This window comes from Lactuca virosa, chromosome 4, assembly GCF_052849685.1.
Source record: "Lactuca virosa cultivar CGN04683 chromosome 4, Lactuca_virosa_CGN04683_v6, whole genome shotgun sequence".
Lineage (NCBI taxonomy): Eukaryota > Viridiplantae > Streptophyta > Magnoliopsida > Asterales > Asteraceae > Lactuca > Lactuca virosa.
This window is the reverse complement of record NC_136429.1, coordinates 293371454-293384235: the sequence shown is the minus strand read 5'-3', so window position 1 is coordinate 293384235 and position 12782 is coordinate 293371454.

Here is a 12782-nt window from a genome sequence, read left to right as displayed (position 1 = left end):
TTAATAATTGTCCTTGATTTTGTTTTTCATCACTTTAAAAACTTAACTTTTTCATTCTGCCTATTTAATTATAAGTATTTGGAAACCATCCCTTTCTTACTCCTATCAAGATCTTTTGTTTTTTATTTTCTTCTATCTTTTTTTTTTTTTGGGTTAATGGCCTAGAAAGGTAATAAACTTTTGTATTTGTCCATATTAAGGTAATCATGTTTTTTTCGTTCACATTTGACCATTGAACTTGTTTAACCTGTTCAAAATAGGGTAATATGACCGGTAATTACGGTAATATTACTCTATTATGAACAGGTCAAACAAGTTTATTTGTCAAATGAGTACAAAAAAATATGGTTATCTAAATATGGACAAAAACCAAAGTTTCTTACCCGTTTTGGTAAATACTGGACAAGAACCGTCTTAGGGACTGTGTGCCTTGGGATCAGGCTCTGACAGTCATTGAACAATTAGGTTAGGCTTGATCTAACCCAGTTTAGTCCCGGCTAGTCATGGGCTAAGCTGTGTTGCTCGGTCTTTAAAACACATACAACCTAGCCCCCTTAAGCGTATACAACCTAACCCCTAACTAATTGGGCCTAAACTGGGTTGGCCCAAGACTTAACCATCTCCTCATACACAAGACCGGACAACCCAATTTCATTTCACATCAATGGATCTTATGACTACTTGCACTTAACATAAAGAACCCAATATTACCAAAATAGGTAATGAACTTTGGTTTTTGTCCAATTTTAGGTAATCATGTTTTTTTCGTACACATTTGACCAGTAAACTTGTTTGACCTGTTCATAATATGGTAATGTTACCGCTAATTACCGGTCATATTACCCTATTTTGAACAGGTCAAACAAGTTCAATGATCAAATATGAATGAAAAAAACATGGTTACCTAAATGTGGACAAAGACCAAAGTTCGTTACCTTTCTAGGTCATTAACCCTTTTTTTTGTGTTTCGATCTAACATCCAAAAATATGCTTCATACATAAAAAATATTTGTTGCTAATAAGATTTATGATTATTATTGATTTATATACGACATTAACATTTTAATGACAAGTTATAAGTCAAAATAATAAACGATCACAATAGATTACGATGGTTTATAATTGATTTTTGATTTACAGTATGCCAACAAGAATCATCGAGAATCACCATAAGCCTGCCCATGGAGAGCTTAAACTACTACGTTACCTTCAATAGTTCTTTCATCAAAATTTTCAACCATTGTGAAAGATCTATTGCAAGGATGAATTGCCATGACTACTTAGAATGGGTTAAACCGGTTTATACTTCACCATCATGAAGTGTATCACCCCTTATAAACATAATATATTTATCCAACATAAGCAGGACCTCACATCCAACAAACTAGGAAACATAAATTGATTTTATTCGAACCAATGTTATTATATTCCTCTGATGTTGTCTTGTCTGCTAACAGGGTATATGACTTATCGTACATATACCATCGTCGGGAAAAGATTCACGTTCGGTTCGGTATAGACGAACCGCCGAACCATAAAGAATCACTCCGAATAACCGAACTAGTCTAGTCGGGACGGTACACTGTGTAATTTGACAAAACCATTGAAGAACAAACGATGAATCCACATGATGGAAGAGTGATTAACGAAATTGGTGTATTTTAGTATTAATACCATTAAGATACAGACTGTAACATAGTTGGATCTTAGCAATACTTAAGATCTAACAGAAATGACCAATAACGTTACCTAAGTAAACGCTTTTGTACCTTCGGTTCCATGAGCATTAAATGCAATGAGACAGGAACATGCACGGTAAGACGAATGGGACGATTCCCAAGCAAAGGGATATATAAATACAGGTACGCACTCATAATACATATTCTACTCGTATGTGTTATTCTTTACGATCGATTCAATCCTGGGTTTATCATCAAAGCGTTTTTCCGGGATAACTTCCCGGTGAACAGCTTACGATTTGTGTGTTCCTCAGCTTCAGTATTCCAGTTAGTGGTGGCCTTAGGGGTGTGCGAGTGGTGCGGTCGCACGGGGCTTCCTGTTTTAAGGGGTCTCCAAATTTAGGGACAAATATATAGTAATGGTGTTGTTATTTTCATAAAATACATTTATATGTGTTGTTAGTTATTATTGAAGAATATTAGCATGTAACTATATACACAATGTAGCATGTAACTATATACACAATGTGACTTTTGATTGCAATCTTAAAGTAATTTTAATCGTGAAAAAAATCAACAAAAATCAAAAAATCAAAAAATCAAAATCTTATCATAATTCTATAATTTATCAACAAGTTAAGGAAAATATCTATATCCAAAAAACACATATATGTTTCTAATATAAGTTCAATCAAACGTTATAGATTTTTATAAAAATCACCAAAAATATCAACCTCTAACAAACCTATTAACAGTTCCAGTAGATCGTTGGTGTTGCTCGTTTATCTCGCCAGAAACTATCGTTTTGTTGTCTTGAATCTTGATATCTCGTTGAGTCGTTGGTAGTCGGTTTGTCCTCCTCTAAGCCCTCTAACTGACTCACTGACAATATGTTAATATCTCTTATCTCTTTATATTTCCTAAACCTCAACCATGCTTGACTGTTTTCTCTTCCAGGCTAAATGATCCTTTTTATTTGAATGATTTATTTATGAATTCAGAATGGAGTTAATGAAAAATAAAACATAGAAAATCAAAAACAATGTTTTTCGCTTATCCATTTGTACATTACAATGTCTTGTGAATTGTGTTTATCATTCTATTAATATGCTTTATTATTTTAGCTTTTCAATATTTGGTATCGGTGGATTTTAAGGTGGGGTAAGGGAGGGGGACAATGGGTTTCTCCTTTTTTTTGGCTTCTAAAATATTAATATAATATAGTCTAATAGTTAGAAATATTAGTAAACAAAAATTTTGTTTGATGCTCTGTCTTAAATATTATTTTTTTTGATAAATATTACAAATATATATATATATATATATATATATATATATATATATATATATATAATTTCACGATTGATCCCCTATGGTTTCAAAAAATGACAACTTACATAATGTTAGTCAATGCTATACAATTGGTTGTGTGGTTTCCAAATGATGAATAATTGGTCCTTATGTAACTTTGTTATCATGTGTTAAGTTCGAGTAAAATGATCAAAAAACGACTCATTTTGTCTCTTCTCTACTTTTCTCAAATAGCAAGCAAATATATAAATTATTTTAAAACTAAATAAGAACCCTAATCGATTTACCAGCCTCCCATCATTCCCTCCAAGCTCTCCGCCTCTATTTCCCACCTCCAACACAATTTTGCTATGATCTTCCTCAACCTCTGATTGCTTCAACTTTAGATCTAAATTACAACATCAGTCTAGGTTTGCTTGCTATCTGAAATAAGAAATAGATACAAATTATAGACAAATGGTGGGGGAGGAGGGAAGAGGGGGATGGTGTTGGAGCTCGTTGAGAGAAGAAGAGGGGGGGGGAGGGGGGGAGGGAGTGGTGGATGGGAGTTGGGTGGGTCGTTTCTATTTTCCAATTATAAAAATATAAGAATGCATTATAGAGTTGTATAATACAACATTTTAAAACATTAATTGTTGTGTATGGAGAAAAATTATAGTGTACAAATCATCTCCCCATACAAAAATATAACAAATATATATAAAAAAATATATTAATCGCATATAATATTTAGTTTTGACAAAGACAAAATCAATAACGAAAACCTTCCAAAAAAGACCATATCTATAATTTTATCCAAGAAAATGACAACACACAATTGACTATTTTTACAATTTTGTCAAGAAAAAAAAAACGTAACGTAGAACTCTAGCTGTGGATAACAAGTAGAATAATTCTGTAATTTATACTCTATAATTTTATTTCTATTGAACTCCAGTTCTATATAATTTAAAGAGAAAAAAATAGGCAATTTAAATCTAGTAGTGGCGGAATACAACCTCAGCAAGTTATCCTTGTTAAATAAACATTATAAAAAACGTTGCCTTTTGACCTTCCTTTGTTGTACCTAAAGCTATGTTGTGTGGTTGTTGTCCATCCAATTTGTTTGTTTCTTGGGCAACATCCCCTTTCCTTCACTATTATTTGTGGTTTTAGTGGAAGTTCGGGTATTCATGTTTAACATAATTTTTCTAGTTTGTTTTGTTTTAAGTTCTTTCAAAAATCTAAAAATGCATATTCAATTAGTAAACTTGTATCGTTGTTTTTAATCATTTTTCTAAAATTATAGTAACTTATTGATCTCATCGAATTAGGCCTAATGGATGTAAAGAATTGCGTCAATTCATATTCTATGGATAAGACAGAATTTGTAGTTTTTAATCAATGAATAAAAAGATAAATGAGTTTTACTATAAATTGGAATGTTATGAAACGATTTCCATTTAGGGAAAATGACATAAAAGCCCTTAAGTTTTCACAAAAATATCGGTTTTACCTTTGGACGTGTTTTATGTCCAGTAAAACCCGAAGTTTTGTTTAATTTGTTCATTTTTACCCTTGTAGCCGGTTTCCAGGTAACCTACCGGTTACCTAGGTTACCTAATGCCAGTAAAGCCCTTCAATTTTCAAAAATGTTTGGATTTACCCTTAAGTTTTTCAAAAATGTTCGGATTTACCCTTACCTTGATTATTATTATTATTATTATTATTATTATTATTATTATTATTATTATTATTATTATTATTATTATTACATTTTTAATTGTATAAAAATATTTTTTACATACATTTTTAAATGAATAAAATTTTTTCATACGTTTTTAATACATTTTTATACATATTATTATTATTATTATTATTATTATTATTATTATTATTATTATTTTTAATACATTTTTAAATGTATAAAAATATTTTATACACACATTTTTAAAAATGTATTTATTTGTATTTAGTAGGTATAAGTATAAATATATATTTATTTCATATAAAAATATATTATATACATATAAATATAAAAATACATATTTATATGATTTATATTATATAAAAGATATAATTATATGTGTTTGTACATATTACAAAGTATAAATATGTATTTATTATCAATCATACTAAATAGATAAGCAAAATAAATATTCGTTAATTAAAAACATAACGTAACAAATATAAAACCCTCGTAATTAGAAAACCTCAATAAAAACACTCGAGTACAGATAAGATTTAGTATAAAATTTGAAAAAACCTCTATTATTCAACTATATTAGGTTAGTAGTGAGTAGATAACAATAAATGATCAACAAATAACACTCGTAAATGGAAAATACATAATATAATTAAAAAACCCTCGACAAAAACACTTGATCACTGTAAAAATTAAGTATTATCAACTTAAAATCATTCATTAACTATTTTTATCTCAAAAATTGATAACGAAATGTCAAATACGAGTGTAAACTTCATTTATGTTTGTTGTAAGTTCACAAAAAAAGATCACGAAATGCATCATTTTTTATATTGATCTGAAGCATTTGTTTTTGCAAAATCAGTCATTGACGACATTTTTTACTTTATCAAGCTTTTTCTGTTCGATTCAACAATTATAGATGAAGATTTAGGGTTTTCAAATGTATATAAATACTAAATACAAGTACATATTTTTTAAAAATATATTTATATTAGTAAAAATATTTTTATACATTTAAAAATGTGTGTATAAAATATTTTTATATAATTAAAAATGTAATAATAATAATAATAATAATAATAATAATAATAATAATAACAACAACAATCAATGTAAGGGTAAATCTGAACACTTTTGAAAAACTTAAGGGTAAATCTGAACATTTTTGAAAATTCAAGGGCTTTACTGGCGTTAGGTAACCGGTAGGTTACCTGGAAACCGGCTACAAGGGTAAAAATGAACAAATTAAACAAAACTTCGGGCTTTACTGGACATAAAACACGTCCAAGGGTAAAACCGACATTTTTGTGAAAACTTAAGGGCTTTTATGTCATTTTCCCTTCCATTTATATCGGTATAAATATATTAAATATGAATTTATATAAATTATCAAGTGTTTTGTATATGTTGGTATAACTTATCAGATGCGGGGATATGAAAACGCCCTTTATCACAAGATGATCAAAGTAGACGGTCAAACATTCTTCTTTTCTCCGTTTGTACTTTGTAGAAGAAAATGTACTGTTTATAATATTAATTTAAATTAGGTTCTATGATTATAGATAAAGAAAAATACATATTCAGTTATATGTAAATAAATATAGACACGGAAAAATTACATTTCTATTATAGATAAAGAGAAATACATATTCAGTTATATGTAAATAAATTAGATACGGAAAAAAAGCTAAAAATGTAATACCCATGTTAATGTAATTATTATTCCATGTAATATTAAATCCTTATAACTATTTATTGGTTGTCCACACAATAAGTTTATATAAATAATATGCATGCTTGTTTTAAAATTTGACACAACCAAAATATTATTCGTGTTTTGTGATTTATCTTTCATTTGATGGGCCTTAGGATTTACAATAAATATTATTGGTGCATACTTATGAAATTCTAATATATATATATATATATATATATATATATATATATATATATATATATATATATATATATATATATATATATATATAAAGGAGTGTACAAAATCTAGATGCTCATATAATTGACCAAATATTGATTTAAAAGATTTTGAATTGAATTTAAATGTATAAGTCATTGAATGTTGAAACAAGAGCAATAATCGAACAATGTGGGGGCAATGGGGGTTCAAAGCATAGTTTTATGACATAATGAAGTAAAGCATCCTTTCCCTTCAATTCAATTGCAACAAAAAGCAAAAGCAAAAGTGAAAGCAAGTTTCCTCATTAACTTAACTTGGTTGTTCATCTTTTCTTTGAATAATTCTACAATGGTTCACTCTAAAGAAGGATCGTATGGGCAATGGGACCATGCATGTTTGCCAAATTTTTATGTTTAAAATGAAAAAATGAAAAAATGACATTAAACTCATTTATTGCCATTAGAATATAATATCCACGAAGATTAAGATTGTGTATCCTTTTAGATTTTATTATTATTTTGATTATTTACTAGTTAACGTTTTTTTTATCTGTGGAAGAAGATTATATATAAAAAATAGCCAAAATGCTAGAAGCACTGTTGTAAAGATCTAGACTAGGTCTCGATAAATCACTGATTAGTTCCTATGTATTACCCGAACGACTAGAAGACGTCTAACGATTAATCCATGCCTATACAGTGAGTGGAACAGTAACAAATAATGAAATTTTAACACTTTGAAGAAGTTTTATCACAATAAAAAGTATTTGAAGAATGTTGATTGGTTTGCTTTTCGGAACTCTAAGGCTTGTGTTAGTTGGATTGATTGGATGCGTAATCCGCTGACGCCTTAATTTTGTACTTTTTTGCTAGCTCCTAGCTAGCTTTTTTCTTATTTTGAGTTTTGTTGCTGTTCAAAAAAAAAATTATTTGAGGAATGATTAGTTATGTACTAATCATATTAGCCTATTTTTTATGATAATAATGGTATTACGAATTTTGTTATGATATTAGTCATATTTAATTCTTTAAAATTCAACGAATTAGCAATTTATGGTCCCCGATTAATATCCGTCTAGTCGGTTAATCCCTTTAACCAAGTCCACCGACTAACTAACGTCAATTGTTTTTTATAACCTTGATTAGAAGTAACATTATAAAGAGGACGAAACTAAAGTTGGATTCTAAAACCAACCAACTCAATTAACTTTAAATTTCTTACTACTATGGAAAATCCATAATACGATTAAAGTGACGTTTTTTTTCCAATAAAGAAGCTTTCTTCGGCTTGTTGTGTTGAAATAAACTAGCATTCAGAACTCTCCAAAGAACTCATATAGTCGTAAGAATTACAACCTCCAAACATTTCCTGTGAACACCACCAATAGTCCAATGAAAAGAACAAGGTGGTCATCAAATGAAAATTTGGAAAACTGATACCCCACCAAAATGCAATTTTTTTCAAACTTCGATAGACGAATAACAATGAAGAAAAAGGTGGTTTGTGTTTTCTACACGAAGCTCACAAACCTATTCTCGACAAAAACATCTTGTAGAAGAAATGGAAAAAAATCTCTCGTTGACTCTGACTTCTAAATTCATCTATTACGTTTTTTTATCAGTCAGTAAAATATATTTAATAATTAATCTCAATTCCTCCCCGTTACATTTTTCCAGCCCTGCCTCGAGGTTCCCTTCATAAACAACTCGGCCAAACACTAATAACGCAACGATCTTTAACCACAGACGATCTATTCATATCCCATGTATAAACTCTAAGGAAATTGAATTTTAAAAGTGATATCCCCACACCACCCATTTTCCAAAAACCTAGGTGAATCTCTAATTCCCCCATCATTTTACAAAGGGTTAAAGACCTAAGAAGGTAACAAACTCTTTTTTAGGTAACCATTTTTTTTCATACACGTTTGACCAGTAAACTTGTTTGATCTGTTCAAAATATGGTAATATTACTGGTAATTACCAATGATATTACCTTATTATTAACATGTCAAACAAGTTTACTGGTCAAATATGTACGAAAAAAATGGTTACCTAAATGTGGACAAAAACCAAAGTTCATTGCCCTCTTAGGTCATTAACCTTATAAAAAATGACAATACTCTTCCAAGTGACCCATTCCGGACCCGAATTATCTTAGATCCCCTATATATAAACCAAAGTTTAAAAAAGAAAAAAATTAATAAAAAAAATTAAAAAAAAAAAACTAAAGAAGTTTTACGAGATGAAGAATGGGTCCTTCTTTGGCTGAGTATATCATGGGTCATGTTACTTTTACATATTTTATTGTACGATTTATGGATGATGATGTTAGGTCAAGTGACATGACCTAAACAACATGACATCACTACTTGGAAACACCGCATATCAGCACTGCATGACAGCACCACACGATAACATTGCCTGACTGTAACGCCGTGATTTTTCACTTCCATTCATTTATTTAACAAACATCATTTAACAGATTATAGAAACGTAAGTCTTACTTCATCGATGGAGCCTGCTCTAGGGGCATAGTCCTTGGTTTGGTTCTAATAATTTTATTCTCTGATGGCAGCTAGGAATCAAGTCTGGAATTCTCTAACGATGCCTACTCCATATCTACGATTCAGATTTGACACCAAAGTCAACAAGTCAACTCGGTCAACTCCACTTGTACTAATATGTTAGGGTTTAAGCTATGTTTCCTAATATGTTACAAAGTAAATCTCTCCCAAATCTCTCTCAATATCTCTAATCTCTTTATATCTCAAATCTCTCCCAAATCTCTCTCTATATCTCAAATCTCTCCCACATCTCTCCCAAACCTCTCTTGATAACAAAAATCGCATTTCTAACCTTTCACATAAACACCAACATCATTCCATCCTTTCCTTTGTTAAAAACAGCCCAAAACGGGAGTAGAAAACCCAAAAGAACAAGCCCATTTCGGATCTTGAAGGTTGACTTCAGAACTAGAGGTTTCATTTCGGAATCCGCTACCTAACTTCGGAACTAGAAGGTTGACTCCAGAAATCGAAGGCAGACTTCGGAACCTGTTCGCCTCCGGAACATGAAGACCAACTTCGGAACTTTCTGAGTCGACTCCGGAACATGAAGGGCGACTTCGGAATTGGTTGGATGACTCCGGAACTTGAAGATTAGCTTCGGAATTCACCATTTGACTTCGGAAATGGCTGTGTGACTTCGGACCCACTCCCGATTATGACCATTTCGGACATTTCCTTCATTTTAACAGATTTTGACGTCGGGAATTCCCTCAAACTCGTATTTTTCATAATTAAGACCCTCTAAACTCCTATTTTATGCCAAAATTGAAGCCTTTAAAGCACATTTACATAAGAATAATAAAAATATTTTAAATCCTAAAGAAATTACCCACTTGGCCACTTGTGTTGCCACTTGATGATTAATTCCTTCCCAATGTGATATATTACTTTTACCAAGGCAAACATCACTTCACTTACATCACCTCATCTTACTTTATATCTTCATATATATACACGATTTAAGGCATTCCCAAACTCAATTCTCAGTAAACAAACTTCACCACTTTTTCTCTCAAACTCCATATTCTCTCAAGATCAAGTAACTCCAGGAGACCATTTCTTCAAAGTTATAAATAGAAATTTGGGTAAGCTCATCATCCATCTACGATTCTTACAAACACTCTCCTACTAGTTTCATATATTCACACATTATTATGTGTTCAAAATATTAGGATACGACTAGCTTCCCGTATTCTAACTCGAAGTTCACCGTTGTTGCCTCGTCATCAAACCGCAACTACATATAAGGTGAGTTCAAACCCCTATATTTTTCAATACTTTTTCTATGTTTTTAGGGGGGGGGGGGATTACAAGTAACACACAATAATATTTTCATTATAACGCAAACATTTTAAATACGTTACTATACTATTTTACGAAAAGCGTTAAATACACGAAACGGTTTTACTATCAATCGCGTATGATTTCACGAACAACATTTTGATAAACATTACATTATTCATACAAATATATATATATATATATATATATATATATATATATATATATATATATATATATATATATTTCAAATACAAAACGTACATTTCGTCAAAACTTTACAAATATAGTTTACGAAACTTTACCCAATTTGTAACCTGTTGAGCAAAGGGTAAAATTATATAAAGTGCATATATAATTGTTTTACGACATTTTCGACATTATCCTGAAAATATTGGATAATGTCATTTACACACGTTTTCATTTCAAAAACACGTACACTCGTTGAATGGAAATTGTGAGACGCTGTCTTCACCGTACCTAACTGAGGTATATAAGAAAGTCTTGTATTTATAATTGGAATCTCCGATACGAGAGCGTGATACTTGTGTATAGATATATACGGGACTGATGATCCCACACCCTGGTTGATAGCTACAGCTAGACCGGCAGGTTATGGGTGATAAATGTCATAAATATCTCGGCGCCTGAAGAACGACGAGGCAGGCATCACATCTTAAAAGCACGGTTATAAAAACTCACATATTGAAACAACGATACGTTTATTTTACACGAATACACATTCCTTCAAACGGTTTTATATACGAATAAAACTACATATTACTACTTTAATGTATGGAAAATACTAGTACATTTCGGTTTTGTAACTTTTACAGCTTACATCTCATTCATTAGAAAATATCGGATTTTCTGGAATAAACATTATCATTTTACAAGTAAACGAATTACATCTCATGCTTTAGAAAATATTGGATTTTCTGGAATAAACACCCTTATTTTACAAGTGAACATCTTACCTTTCATTTGTTAGAAAATGTCGGATTTTCTGGAAACAAACACGATATATTTACACGGAAAGGCCTACTATTTTCATAACTAACTCTTATGAACTCACCAACTAATTGTTGACACTTTTTCAAATAACTTGTATTCTTAGGAAATCAGTAAAACAGGTAAACACCCGCTTTTGAGGATGGGGCGCTAGGGCGTCAAACAAGTCTTTTTGTCATCATAATGTAATTAACTTTTGAAACATGTAATACTTACAACGATGTAACTTTTTCAATTATATATATGATGGTCATGTTTGCTTTCTTTACTATTATTCAACTGTTATGATACAATACATGAAGGTCATCCACCCCGGGACGTTTCCGCCATCCTGGTTTCGGGGTGTGACAGATTGATATCAGAGCATTGTTTATAGTGAACTAAGTATATCAAACCACATAAGATATACAAACTATAAATACAATGAGACTAAAACTCTCTGATGTAACAATTTCATACAAACATACTTTGGAATATTATAAGTATTTTTATACGTATATGCATACATACTAGGAACAATGTCATAATAAGTAACATATAAAAAGTATTTAGAAAAGTTGAACACTGCGGTTAAGCCTAGACAGTTATGTAATCATATCTGGGGTAAATATAGCTTGATCAACTATATTTATTTGAGATACGACCAACATGTGTTTGGGAATAGTCGTGGTGAACAACGAGCCTAAAACTTACCAACACTACATACCAATAAACACTAGAACAAAACATAAAGTTAAAATACTATAGGAGTATTTTTATGACACTATAGAACTATGCAACTAGACCCTTCATGTGTCTCTTAATGCTATTCTTACGCAGTAGTTAAGACACTCTGTTTTGATAAATGCTCGATTCTTAGACATTATCAAAGACTTATCATTATCCCACTCTTAAACCTTATGGCAGACAGATGCCACCATGTAAATCTATCAGGCGTATCAACAACACCTCATACAAAGACACTCCAGAACCAAACATAAAGTTTAAAATACTATAGGAGTATTTTATGAGACTATAGAACCACACACTTAGATTCTCTAGGCACCTCCATTCTCGCTCAGACAACATGACCGGATCACACCAAGACAACCCCTACCACCCTATAGCAAACAGATGAATAGAGGAGAAGATAACCGCTATAAGACGACAAATCCTCGCAGCTGAAACTAGAGCAATCATAACAGAATAAGGAAAGAAGGAAGCCACTTGCGAGATGTGTGAAGTGGCAGGGCACCTTGTGTAGCATTTGGTATATGATAGACTAGTATAGTCTAGTGAGTTAGTGACTATACTACTCACACTACGTGGTAGACTTATTGCGTCCTT